We start from the raw sequence: 13038 nt of genomic DNA on the forward strand, positions 1-13038 counted from the left end.
CATATCTTTTTTTCCGACAGATTTGGATTTTCGATCTCCGAAATGCGAAGGGGTAGCCGCAATAAGGAAAATTTGGTTCACCAATATGGATTACTAATAGTTTGGTCAAGAAAGAGGTCCAAAGTTTGGATCCTTAAATATGAATTTTATTTATTCTGTGTTTCGCCATATCTCGAGAACTTCTTAAGCAAAGAGAAAACATTCTTGCCCGCAATTCTAAAATTCGTTTATCTAAAGGTAATTCCAAGCTAAAAACAACTTTAGTAAATATATTTTATTTTTTATTATTTTATTTACAGTTGGAAACATTTTAAATTGTAAGTTATATTGTTTTTTTCATCATTTTAAAAAATATGATTTTACATGGAGAAAAACACAATTCGGTCGAATAGTTCCTGAAAAATTAAATTTTAAAACAGTCGTATAAATATAGATAAGTGCTGTAGATTTAAGATTTTACTTTATCTGAAACTAAAAATGGTCATATAGCAAGAGGTCGTAAAATTTAAATTTGCCCCCTGACGCTGGTAATCCTGGCTACCTTTCTATTCACTAAATCTTTTCAGATTTGATTTTTTACTCTTAGTTGGATTTGGTTTAAATATCGCAACAACTAAGCATGGAGCCGTGATGGCTCAGGGAACAGAGCGTTTGCCTTCTAATGAGGTGAGTCGGGTTCAAATCCAGGCGATGGCTGGTCGAAATGAATTCCACATCCAGCTTACACTGACCACAATGCTGACGTTAAACATCCCCAGTGGTAGATCGAAGAGTTAGAGTCCCCTTGCCGTCATTCCAACCGTTTGAGGTTCTCGTAGTCTTCATCAAAAGAGTCCTCCACGAAGGCAAATTTCTCCCAGTACTTGATCTAGGAGATCCCTTGTCTTCTGGACTAGGTTCAAAATTACAAGACTAAGACGTTGAACATTAGTAGTCGTAAACCCAAAAACTAGGTCAGCTGTTCAACGATGGTTATAAAATAAAACAACTAAGCACGGCTGTTTGATATGAATTCCGCACCCGGCTCTCACCGAACACATTGCTAACGTAAAATATCCTCAGTGGTAGATGGTCTCAAGTCCCCTTAGGCTAACCGTGGTATATTTTCGTGGTTTCCCTCTCCATGTAACGCAAATTTGGGTCAGTTCAATCGATAAGTCCTCCGCGAAGACGAATTTCTCTCAATACTTGATTCAGGAGTTTCCTTGTCTTCTGGGTTGGATTCAAAATTACAAGACTACGGAGTTGAACATTAGTGGTCACAAACTCAAAATTTGATTGGATGGTTATAAAATAAAATAAAATAAAGCAACTAAGCACAATGCCATTTTCCTCTTAAAAAAATACACGTAATCACTGATTAATCTGTTTTCTTTTTAAACTTACATATGCCAGTCTTTTAAAATTTAATAACAAACAAATCAGTTTTTTAAAAGAATGTACAACAGAGCCTATTAAAAACAGAACAATGAATGCTTGGGTAACTCTCAAGTTTTCAAGTAACTTGAGCCACTTCGCAACCATTAAAACTTTCTGGTTGAGCTGTGAGAAAAATCCTTTCGAAGGTGAAGTGTTACAAAGAACAATCCTTCTACTGGAATGAGTTTAATCATCGTTCTTCCAAATCTCTGGTGTGAAGAGTGTAAAGAAGAAGATAAGGATAGAATCTTCCTTTTAATGAGAATGTTCCGGTTAAAGTGAACCGTATAAAACGTTGTTATTGCGCCCAATTGCACGAGCTATCTATCTTATATAAACGTTGATAACACATGCAATGCTTCCAGAGACGTAGCCAACATTTTTATTTCGGAGTTGTTTAACAATTTTCGGCCGCAAATTTTAGTTAAAAATTTCTGAAACATGTATTCATACTTATTATTTTTCATTTATCATATTACAAGTTAAAATACACCGAAGAGCCATTACATTATGACCACCCTCCATCTATAATAATGGGCTCGCCCAGGTTTTCGTGGTTTCTCGCCCGGGAACAATGTTTTTATGGGGCACATTAGGACCCATAATCCTCATAGAACAAACCCATGACGTCTGTAAGCTACTTGAACATAGTTGCAAACCAGGTTCCCCCATTCATGGCAACAGTTTTTCCTGCGGGGGATGGTGTTTACCAACAGGATAGTGCACCATGTCATAAGGGTCGAATCGTCATGGATTGGTTCGAAGAACATTCCAGTGACTTTCAAGTCATGTCTTGGCCCCCAAATTCACTTGACCTTCATCCAATAGAGCATTTGTGGTCCTACTTGGAAAACCAATTTCGTGCTGTCACGCTACCCCCTCGCAATGTGAGGGAAGTGCAGGACCAGTTGGTGAGCGCTTGGTACCAGATACCTCAGACTACCTATCAGCTCCTTGTGGAATCAATGCCATGCTGGGTGCTAGCAGTTTTGAGGGCTAAAGGTGGTCCTACATGTTATTAGCAGGGTGGTCATAATGTAATGGCTCTTCGGTGCATAATGGGATACCTGTAAGTGACGTTATGTGGGTATCTCGATCCTGATTGGTTGGTGAAACGTGGCATTTGCTTTATGTTAGCAACTGTTCTTTCCATTCTATTTTGAATAAACCAATTTCGACAAGTATTAATTCTCTTATTCTTCTGTATTTGCTTTATGTATTTTATATTGTATATTATGTATTATATTCTATTCCAGAACTTTGGCTATATCTTTGGGGTACAGAGAGAGCAATTTTAGACTTTTTGTCATGCTCTCTCGATAGAAAAGGTTTTGCTTTTATGACTTCCGGAGCTGGTACTCCCTGAAGACGTCAGCTTTGGTTGTCATATTTATCCACTTTTTTTATATTTTCATTGTCTCATTTCTCTTAAGTGGCACATTCTATATTTTTTAACGAAGATTCTTTTGCAAAGATTTCAATTATTTCGCTATATATTTCTTATTTATCACAGAGGCAGACACGAAGACATGCAGAACATTAATAAACTATTGTGCATCTAAGTTGCCATGAACACAAAACACAAAAATATCACGGTTACAATAAATTACATAAAAAAATGTTAAATATAAGTTAAGTAAAATTCGTAACGAGAAATAATTATATTTTAACAAATTTAGTGTGCAATTAAATTAACTTCACGTTAATTAACATTCTAACTTATGTGGAGAAACTTAGCTGGACTTTAACAAGCTATCTGTTTACAAACTGTCAGCTGGAGCTGAGGTCATAGGTCATGTGTCAGTGTATCTGTGATAGTCTTCTTCTTGAGTTGCAAGCATTCAATCTATATTTTTTTACTGTCATAGTCGCATCGTTTTAATTACCCATTATCTATTTTATCTCATTAAGCCATCTTATTAATTAGTTGCCTTATCTTATTGATCTATCTTATTAGAGTGGTTTAAAAATTTTCGGTCACAGAGACCTTAAGAAAATTAAAGAATTATACAGTTAACAATTTGTAAAAACTTTTTTCATTTCTTTTTTTTTCATTTTTCATATTTGTCATATTTATATTACACATTAAAATACAATTGATATTTTTTGATAGTCATAGTTGTATCTTATTAATTAGCAGTTCATTGCTATGTAATTTCGATGAAATACAAGTTTTTTTTAAAAAAATACAGTTAATTAAATTTACTAAAATGTTTAATCTATTTAGTGCAATGGAGTTGATAGAGCACAATTGAAAAGTTGACACTTAATTGTTTGTCTTTTTTTCAGTAACTTCTTCGCTGGAATGAAAGTTTCTATAAAATATGTATTGAAAATTTGAATGGGTAAATTTAGGTTTATACGGGTTTTATTGATAATGTAGAAATGGCTCTAAATTTCTGAAAATTATCAAAAGCACATAATATTTTTTTAAGTTCATCTAATATTCATCGTTAAATTTTTTTTCTTTCATACAGTGGTTCTTCAAGTATTGAAAAAAAGTATGAAATAAAGAATTATGATATCTTACGGAGTTTAGGAATTATATTGTCAGAAAAGTTTGCAGTAGGGCAAATATTTACAACTTGAAAGTTGACGAAGTTTTGAGCGTGTTTTACAGATTTCCTGTTACAGGACTTTTCAATTTTAAAAGTTTATACAGCCGGTATGTGCATCGAAAATAAAATACTCTTAATAATGAAATTCTTTAACAGCTTTAGTTGTAAATGTATTAGGATTAAAATTAAAAAATTTTTTCGTTGAATCTTTGAATATAATAACCTTCTTAAATCTTTTTATAAATGAACCATTCACCTTTTCTTTAATTTTAAATGTTAAATTTCAAATAATGTCTCCTTAGAATTAACAAATTTAGATTTTTTCAAAATCTGTCTTACCAAAGTTTATTATTTGCATTATTTTAAAGTTTTTAATATTTTCCATCTCAAGAAGAGATAGTTAGTGGATATTACAAAAGATGTTACCATAATGAAAATTTTAAAATAGAAATGTAGGGCTAAGAACAGAAAGGCTAGGAAACATTATTCCGTAAGCCAAGGCCTACTGTAGGCTGTAGCGTCAGAAAAGAAAAAAAAATAATATTTTCCTTTCACCGTTTATGATGATGATGACTTGAGATTTTTACATTTTTTTTATCACAAATACATTTTTAAATATGATGTTTTCAGTACATTTTTATAAGTTTTATCTATGAATAAAAATTATTAAATATATTCTAATAAAAATAAATTAGTATGATCATATAGTTTATTAAAATATAATCATATAACAAAAATATACCAATAGAACATAATAAATAAACATAATTTTTTATTAATTTAATTTTTATAAGTCAGAATTATGTATAAAGAATCTTTATTTAGAAATTAACCATTTTTTTATAAATGAAATTTTCGTGATAATTATTTTAAATATTCATAATAATCTATAATAATTTTTACAATAATAATTGTTATAATAATTTTTATTTTTTTCAAAATAAGTTTATATTTCTTTTTTAAATCATTAATTTTATATTTTAGAGATATATATTGCTTCGTAGTTTAAAATAGTAAATACTTTATCCCCATTTTAAATTACACCAGCGTGCTCAATTTAAAAACCTTATCAAAAACGTTCACCAACGTACTAAACCGTATATATTGCATTCGACGTACTATCGTTCGTTTTGCCAAGATATGCCTCTCCTCCACGCATCTTTCATCACCACTAAGATAAAAACAATTTCAACCTCTATCTCTTTTCTCATTAATAATGGGTAAAGAGAAAGCAGTGTTCGAGATAAAATGGATACCCATACCATATGGTGTCTGAAAGTGAGACAGTTTCACATTTCCTTCCACATTTTATTATTCATGAATCTCAGTTTCTTCCTCGCTTTTGGAGATGCTTGTAGGAGGGGTGTATATCTTCTCTATTGATTGTAGGGAATTGGTGGGGAAATAGAGAAGATATCTCGAGTTGAGATGATGGTAAATTATATTTTTATGTTGGTGGTTGAAACAAAATGAAATTATTTGTAACTATGCTGTAAGAGGTGCACGTGTGGGCGGTTAAGAATAAAGTCGAGACATTAACTTTCTCGGGGAATTTTTAAAAGGACTGTATTTATACCTTTCATCTTGCTACTTAACTTTGATGCTGAAAAAGAATTTCAGCTTAGATGATGCTTTTAATTGAAAGAGATTTGAGAGTTGAAAATATTGCGAAAGAATTTTTAAAAGCCTGTACCTAAGGTGACCAGATGCCTTCGAATCTTGGGGATAGTCCTCGAATTTCATTGATAGTGAAACAAAAACTTTCAAACTCTTTGAGGTCAAAAAATGTCTTCAAATTTTCCCACTTGTCCGCAAATATCATCGAATTTCTCCAAAAATACATAAACTCTTTTGTATGCAAGATAAAATTAACAAAAAATGAAATATCCAAATAAATAAATAAATAATGGAATTTAATGGAAATCAATTGAGCTTCGTCAATGGAACTGAAGTTTTAAATGAAAATCAATTAAGCTTTGTCAATCGAGCTGAAGTTTTTAATGGAAATCAATTGAGCTTCGTCAATCCAGCAAAAGTTTTTAATGGAAATCAATTGATCTTCGTCAATGGAGCTGAAGTTTTTAATGGAAATCAATTGATCTTCGTCAATGGAGCTGAAGTTTTTAATGGAAATCAATTGAGCTTCGTCAATCAAGCTGAAAATTTTAATGGAAATCAATTGAGCTTCGTCAATCTAGCTGAAGTTTTTAATGGAAATCAATTGAGCTTCGTCAATCGAGCCGAAGTTTTTAAAAGTAAGAGTTTTTGGAGTTGAAAAAAAGTATTTGAAATAGAATTATAAATTTTGAAGTAATTATAAATATAGGGTTTTTAAAACCCTAAATATTAATCCTAAATATGATGTCCATATTTACTTTTGTTGACTATAACGATTTGGTTTAAATTAATCATAATTATTTCACTTAGGTAGTAATTTTTCAGCTAATATTTCTTCATAGTTTACTAACTTAGTAAAAAGGCGTCTAAGCTAACAATACGTGTAAAGATTTGATATGTTTTGAAATAAATATAAAAATAAGTTATTTAAGACTTCAATGGTTATTCAAAAATAGGGAGCTAATTTCGGTTGCAAAAGTTTGCTTAAATTTAATTATATTTTTCATTTATTTGGTAATTTTTCAACAAATAATTTTAAACGAGTTTTCACGATGGTTTTTAGACTTTCACTTTACAACTCTTTTTTTAAAAAAAATAAAATAAGAAAAACTTAATGTTTCAGAATTTATCCAGTTTAATAATAAAAAGCAATTGCTATTTAAATTTGTACAGCACTAATGCCAATTTTTTTCTTGAAAGAAATAATTATTTTGAGTGGATTATACTCTTTGTCAAAAATAAAACTGAAAATAGGGGAAGATTTTGATGTATTTAACTGAAGTTTGTATTGATTAGAGTTTGTAATGTTTGTCCCCCGTAAAAAATTCCGGATTATGATAAAAAGTATCAAATTATGATAAAAAGTACCGGCACAAAGGGTACTTTGTGTCGTGAAATCCATTTTTGCCGGAACATGTTACGGATCAAAAAGTCTGATATACCATAGTTTTTATACTAATAATCACCGCAAAATAGATGTAATTAAATAAATATTGCTGCAAAAATTACAGTATAATATTTTTACTGTAAAAATGGATTTTGCGATGCCATTATTTTATACTGATACTGCAATTTAATATGGAATTTCTTACAGAGTTTGAATCATTTCTGTATTTTTAAATATTTGTGTTGAACCATAAAATTTTGTTTAAAACTTAGCTTTGAACTTTTTAGTATGTTATTAAGCTTTTAAAATTGAAAATGAAGAATTTTATACGTAATAAAATGTAATATAAATTGAATAAATTAATGAATAATTAAATAATTAATAAATATTTGAGAAAGAAAGAATATCCAACAAAATACATTACTAGAAAAAATTGCAATCGTCAAAGTAAAGAAAAACATTAAATGAGTTGAAATCGTTTAAAATTATTTGGTGTTAAAATAAAAAAATCGTTTTAAGATAGATTAAAATAAATTGTAGCGATTAAAGCGTCACTTAAACTATACTGAGGATTTTGGTTGAGAAGAGAATTTTTGTAACTTAAAGAACGTCAAAAAGTATAACAAAAAATGAAATTTAAAAAAAAGAACCCCGAAAGAGGAATTTTAAAGTTTTACCTTTAGAATTTTTAAAAATTACGATAATTACGTAATTTAAATATTACTTTCAAACGAATCATTTTATCTACCTTGTCATTAACATTTTACTTTATTTCATAATCGTCGTTGAACAACTGACCCAATTTTGGGTTTACGAAAACTTATGTTCAACTCCGTAGCCTAGTAATTTTGAACCCAATCCAGAAGACAAGGGAAATCCTGAATCAAGTATTGGGAGAAATTTGTCTTCATGGAGGACTTTTTGATGGAACTAACCCGCATTTGCTTTACACTGGGAGAAAAACCACGAAAACTTCCCACAGTTAGTCTGACGGCAAGGGGACTCTATCCCATGATCCGTCTACCACTGAGGATATTTTAAGTCAGCACTGTGGTCGATGTGAGCCAACTGTGGAATTCGTATCGACCAGACATCGCTGGAATTCAAACCCGGTTCTCCTCATTGGAAGGAGAATGTTCTATCCCCTGAGCCACCACGAGTTATGCCATTAACATTGAAACATATTTAACATGTCAAAATTGTTATCAAATTATTAATTCTTGAAAATATTTTGACTAAATTATATTTTTGAATTTGATATGCCAAGTATTTTTTATTCTTTAATTATAAAGAGATATAACTTGTTTGAAAATTGATTACGATTATAATTCTAAGATATATTTTGAAATATAAATTCAGGTATGCAAGAAATTGACTTAAGTACTAATTTTAAAGGTTAAGTGAAAAAGTCAATTAAGGTTGAGGAAAGTTAATTTAAACGCAAAATCAAAACATTATTACTCGGTTTATTTCGTTGGAAAAAAATATCGATTCGTTGGAATATAAAATATCGATGACTTAAGGTAAAAAATTTATTCATTTTGCAGCAAGAAGTAATTTATTAGGATGATGGATGTCAGCTTGTCTGTGTTAGAAAAGGCGGCATGTGCGCACCGTATTACGACAATCACGCAGTTGGTCGCGAAATTGTGGAGACATGACCCCTCTGGTCCACAAACTGGCTGTTGCGGGTATGTTTTATCATTTTATGTTTTATCATATTTATCTGTATCACTGCAAAGATGATTGAGTTTAACAGAGGAACAGAGGAAACATAAAACTGAAAGAAGCATTAAAAATGCTCGAAACTTCTTAAATTGTTTCCTATATAAAAGGATATTTATTTTATTTATAATATTAATAGTTGTATATTAATTTAATATTAATTCCGTGATTAGAAAGTTTGGTTATTATTTTGAATAAAACTATGCAAGCATTTGAATGTTATTTCAGTCTTGTTACATCTACATTAATAAAATTACCTATTCAAGAATATCGAGAAATATTTTCTGTGAGAAATATTCCACATGATGTCAATATTCTGACGTCTCTCAAAAAACATTTTGCGATAAGAAGGTAGCAGAGGCACTACCTATACCGTTACGAAAACGATCAATGCCGGATGACTTTTCAAGATGGCCTCATTAAAATATAATTAAGTTATGAATATTTTTTAATTTATATTTTATTAAGTTTTCTTAGAAAAATCATCACTATGTTTTAATTAAGAGGTTACGATTGCTCAGAGGATAGAGAGATCAATGCTTCTGAATGAGGTGACACAGGTTCGACTCCCAGCGATAGCTGGTGGATACGAAATCTGCACCCGGTTCGCGCTGACCACTGTGCTGACGTAAAATATCTCGGTGATAGACGGATCATAGATTAGAATGCTCTTTCTGACGAGCTAACCATGAAAGGTTTTCGTGGTTTTCCTTTCCACGTAACGCAAAACAGGTCAGTTCCATAAAAAACCCTCCATGAAGGTTAGTTTGCCCCATCGCTTGATAAAGGAGTTCCCTTGTCTCCTGGGTTGCGTTAAAAATTATAAGGTTACGGAGCTGAACATTGGCGTTCATAAACTTAGAATCAATCGAGTCCTCTGTTCAACACTGGTTATAAAATAAAATAAAATAAAATAAAATAAAATAAAATAAAATAAAATATGCTTTTAGAATATTCCAAATCTTTTTTTCTAGTATTAAAGTTTTTTTCTTCAAGATACTCAAAGAATTTTAAATTTTCATTCCTTACGAGAAATGAATGCAATGAAGTTGATGCTATAAATAAAATTATTCTAAAAAGTTCATTTTAAATAATAATAAAAATATTGTTCTGCAGGGTTTAGACAATATTCTGGAAGCGCTGTTGTGCTAATTCTACGAAAACACCTATTTTTCTAGTTTCAAACAATTGTATATGTAAAGACTTATCAGATTTCGTGAGATCGTATTTTCTGGAAAAAAAAAAGTTATTTTTACCCATGTGAAATTCGCTACACATAAAAGCATCAAGTTTTTCAGAAATTAACTTAAAAATATATTAGTACTAAATGCAATTAGGCGTTTTCTTTACACAAAGTTCAATTAAGTATTAAATAAATAGTTGCTTTAATGTCATCCAAAATAAAGCAAATTTTTTACCTTATGTAATGTAAAATAAAGGAAGTTAAAATATAATTTTTTCGTTTAACTTTATTCTCTTTATAAATGTGGTGTAAAAACTTATTTCTAAAGAGAGAAAATTAGTAAAAATGTTAAGGAAAGCGCGTGTTCAAGACAAGGCTAAGTGAATGAGGATAAAGTGAAGTTAACTAAGTGTGTTCTTCTATAACATTGTAAAAAATTCGTACCAAATTACTGTAAAACGTTTATGAAGGCTGAGTGCAGCATTCGTAAAACCTTCTTTTCTGTAAAATTTATATCGTAATTTTTGGAACCAATATTTATTTTATTACAGCGATTCAGTGATGTTATTATAAATATTACTACAAAAATTTGGGTACACCAGATCTTTTATTTCGTAAAATTTTAAGGTAAAAATGGATTTCATGGTGAAAAGTACTGGCACCATGAGTGCGGTACTTTTTACCGTAATTTGATCCAGAATTTTTGATAGTGATTGCGAACTCAATTAGGTGGTCTGGTCGGTAAATGAACCTTAGATTTATTTTAAAGTGGAAGACTTGAACCTGTATAAATTCTTTGAGATACTTTAACTTACATTTTAAGTTCTTTTTTTCTTCACATTTACTAATATTTCTATTGACTTTAAAATTTTTTTATCAACAGTAATAATTTAAAAAAAACATTTGTGTCTTTATTTATTAAACGTGTAATAACTGAATCCTAGGGGATAATTAAGGCCCGGATTTTGATGACATTTGCATTTTTTTGCATTTTTTGCATTTTTGGACATTTTTTGTCCTTTAGAGCATTTTTTTAGATTTATAGGGCATTTTTCTTTAAATTTTGGGGCGTATTTTGCATTTTAATGCATTTTTTAAAGTTTTCGGTTAATTTTTTCCAATTTTTATTATTTTTTATCAATTTTCATTATTACACTGGCTTCCAAACAATGAAGAAAATCTATAGGATATTAACAGGTGAAGCAAAATCTTTTCAAATTGAAGAAGAATTGTCAGTAAGTGAGACCGTCTTTTTCAAGTACACCCCTATAACATCAGTAGACGTTGAAAGAAGCTTCTGCAGGAATGAAAATTTACTTTCAGACGCTCGTTTACTTACAGAGACGCTCGTATACATTTCAAATTATCAAAAAAAAAATTAATAATCCAATGTAATTCTGATATTTAGTAATATTATGAGATGGGAGTTGTTATATCCCTCAAAGTTTCTCTACAAAAGAAAAATATTTTGGTGTCAATATATTTTCCTTTTTTTGTTAATTTAGGATATAAAACTTATTTTTCAAACTTTAATGAACGTAGAACAAGTATTGCATTGCTTTATGTTTTTTAAATGACTCATAATAATTTTAAAGAGCAAAACATTTTTTTAATTCAAGATTTTTACTTTATTTAAGGCATTTTTTGCGCAATTTTTGCATTTTTAAGGGCATTTTTTGCCCTTTTTAAGAGCATTTTTTGCACTTTTTAAGGGCATTAGTTGAGATTTTTTAGGTCATCAAAATCCGGGCTCTAGTGATAATAGAGTTTGATGATACGAATATTCTTTACATATTGATAAGATACCATATTGTTTCGTAAGATCTTGTATAATAATGATGAGAGAAAGAAAGAACGAACGAATGAGAGAGAAGAAGAAGAAAAAGAAGAAGTGTGATAGAGACCTATTTTGAAATCGAACTATAAATCGAAATAATCGAACATAAAATTGAAATATGTATTTTAGTTCTCAAGAGATCAATAATAATAAAATAAATAAATTTTTTAAATGTAGTATATTTCCTTTTTATTGAAACCGTTTCATAATTATTTCGAAATAAAGTGTAACTTAAATTTCAGTTAGTAGTAACTTAGAAAAAATAATCTTAGTAGAAATCATAGTCATCATTGTCAATCATAATCAAAATAGAATTTTAATTTATGACGAAAAATTCAATTCGAATAATTTCTGTGAACTTTAAACAGTCTTGTAACATTGTTCTAGGTTAATATGTTAATGTAAATGCTGCAAATATCACTATTTTAGTATTGTTACAAATAATTAGAATCAGTTGTTTTTTTAGTAAAATAAAATGTGTTTATTTTTACATGTGCGGAAAAAAAATGAAATGGCTTGTTGTATATCAATGAGTGTATGCTTTACAAAATATAGTAACGAATGTAATGTGTTAAGCTTTTGTAAAAATACAATACAAACAAAAATTAGACATTAGGTACAGAGGCATTCGAAATGAAGGCTTAAATATAAAACACTAATAGAAAGCTAACGCTAAGTGTACCGAATGCTTTTTATCGATTTCTGTTATTTTGGCACTCAAAACCACGTGAGAACGCCATTAATACACAATACAACTTTGAATACAAGCGACACATACTCACCGAATTCTGATTGGCTCGCAGGTGTCGCGTGGCTACTCGAAAAATCACAGCTGCAATAGTCCAAATAGAGTTGACGATTCAAATACAAATTCTCTTTCATCAAATTCAAGCGAAAATATCGTCTGCGACTTAGAGGCATAAAATCGTTTGCAAATGCGATGAGTTCCGCAGTTGTGTAATTTGAGCGGCCATTTTGGAGTCAAACAACTCACTTCAGACGTTCGGTATAAATGTCTGTCTACGTTGCGTGGAATCTTGAGCTTTACTGAAGAGAACCAACTTCTCCTGAATTTTCCAGCAGGAATTATTGATCCAGGAGAGGGAGTCCGCTCTCCTTTCGAAGCACGTACGTGAGGAATTTAGTGCAGCTGCGATTGTCAATTGAATAGAGTTTGATTAGAATTCCTTTACGTCTCTTTATCATAGTTTTTTACTGATACTGTATCCAAGAACAAATCTAATCTAATTTTTTCTTTCAATTTTATTAGGTATACCACATTAATCATTGTCAGTCTTTTTTTCAGCAAATA

The 13038-nt window shown here is 30.2% G+C and overlaps 1 protein-coding gene across 1 annotated transcript in view; it reads right to left on the reverse strand.

Moving 5' to 3' along the window:
- The window catches only part of LOC107453857 (synaptotagmin-12-like), a 44056-nt gene extending 31159 nt beyond the window's left edge, over positions 1-12897 (reverse strand). Inside the window, exon 1 of the mRNA XM_087167733.1 lies at positions 12509-12897. The gene's annotated coding sequence lies outside the window, so the exon portion shown is untranslated. The remainder of the gene's footprint in view (positions 1-12508) is intronic.
- Positions 12898-13038: the final 141 nt, after the last annotated feature.

Source organism: Parasteatoda tepidariorum, chromosome 1 (assembly GCF_982258835.1).
Source record: "Parasteatoda tepidariorum strain Cologne lab strain chromosome 1, Ptep-v5.0, whole genome shotgun sequence".
Classification (NCBI taxonomy): domain Eukaryota; kingdom Metazoa; phylum Arthropoda; class Arachnida; order Araneae; family Theridiidae; genus Parasteatoda; species Parasteatoda tepidariorum.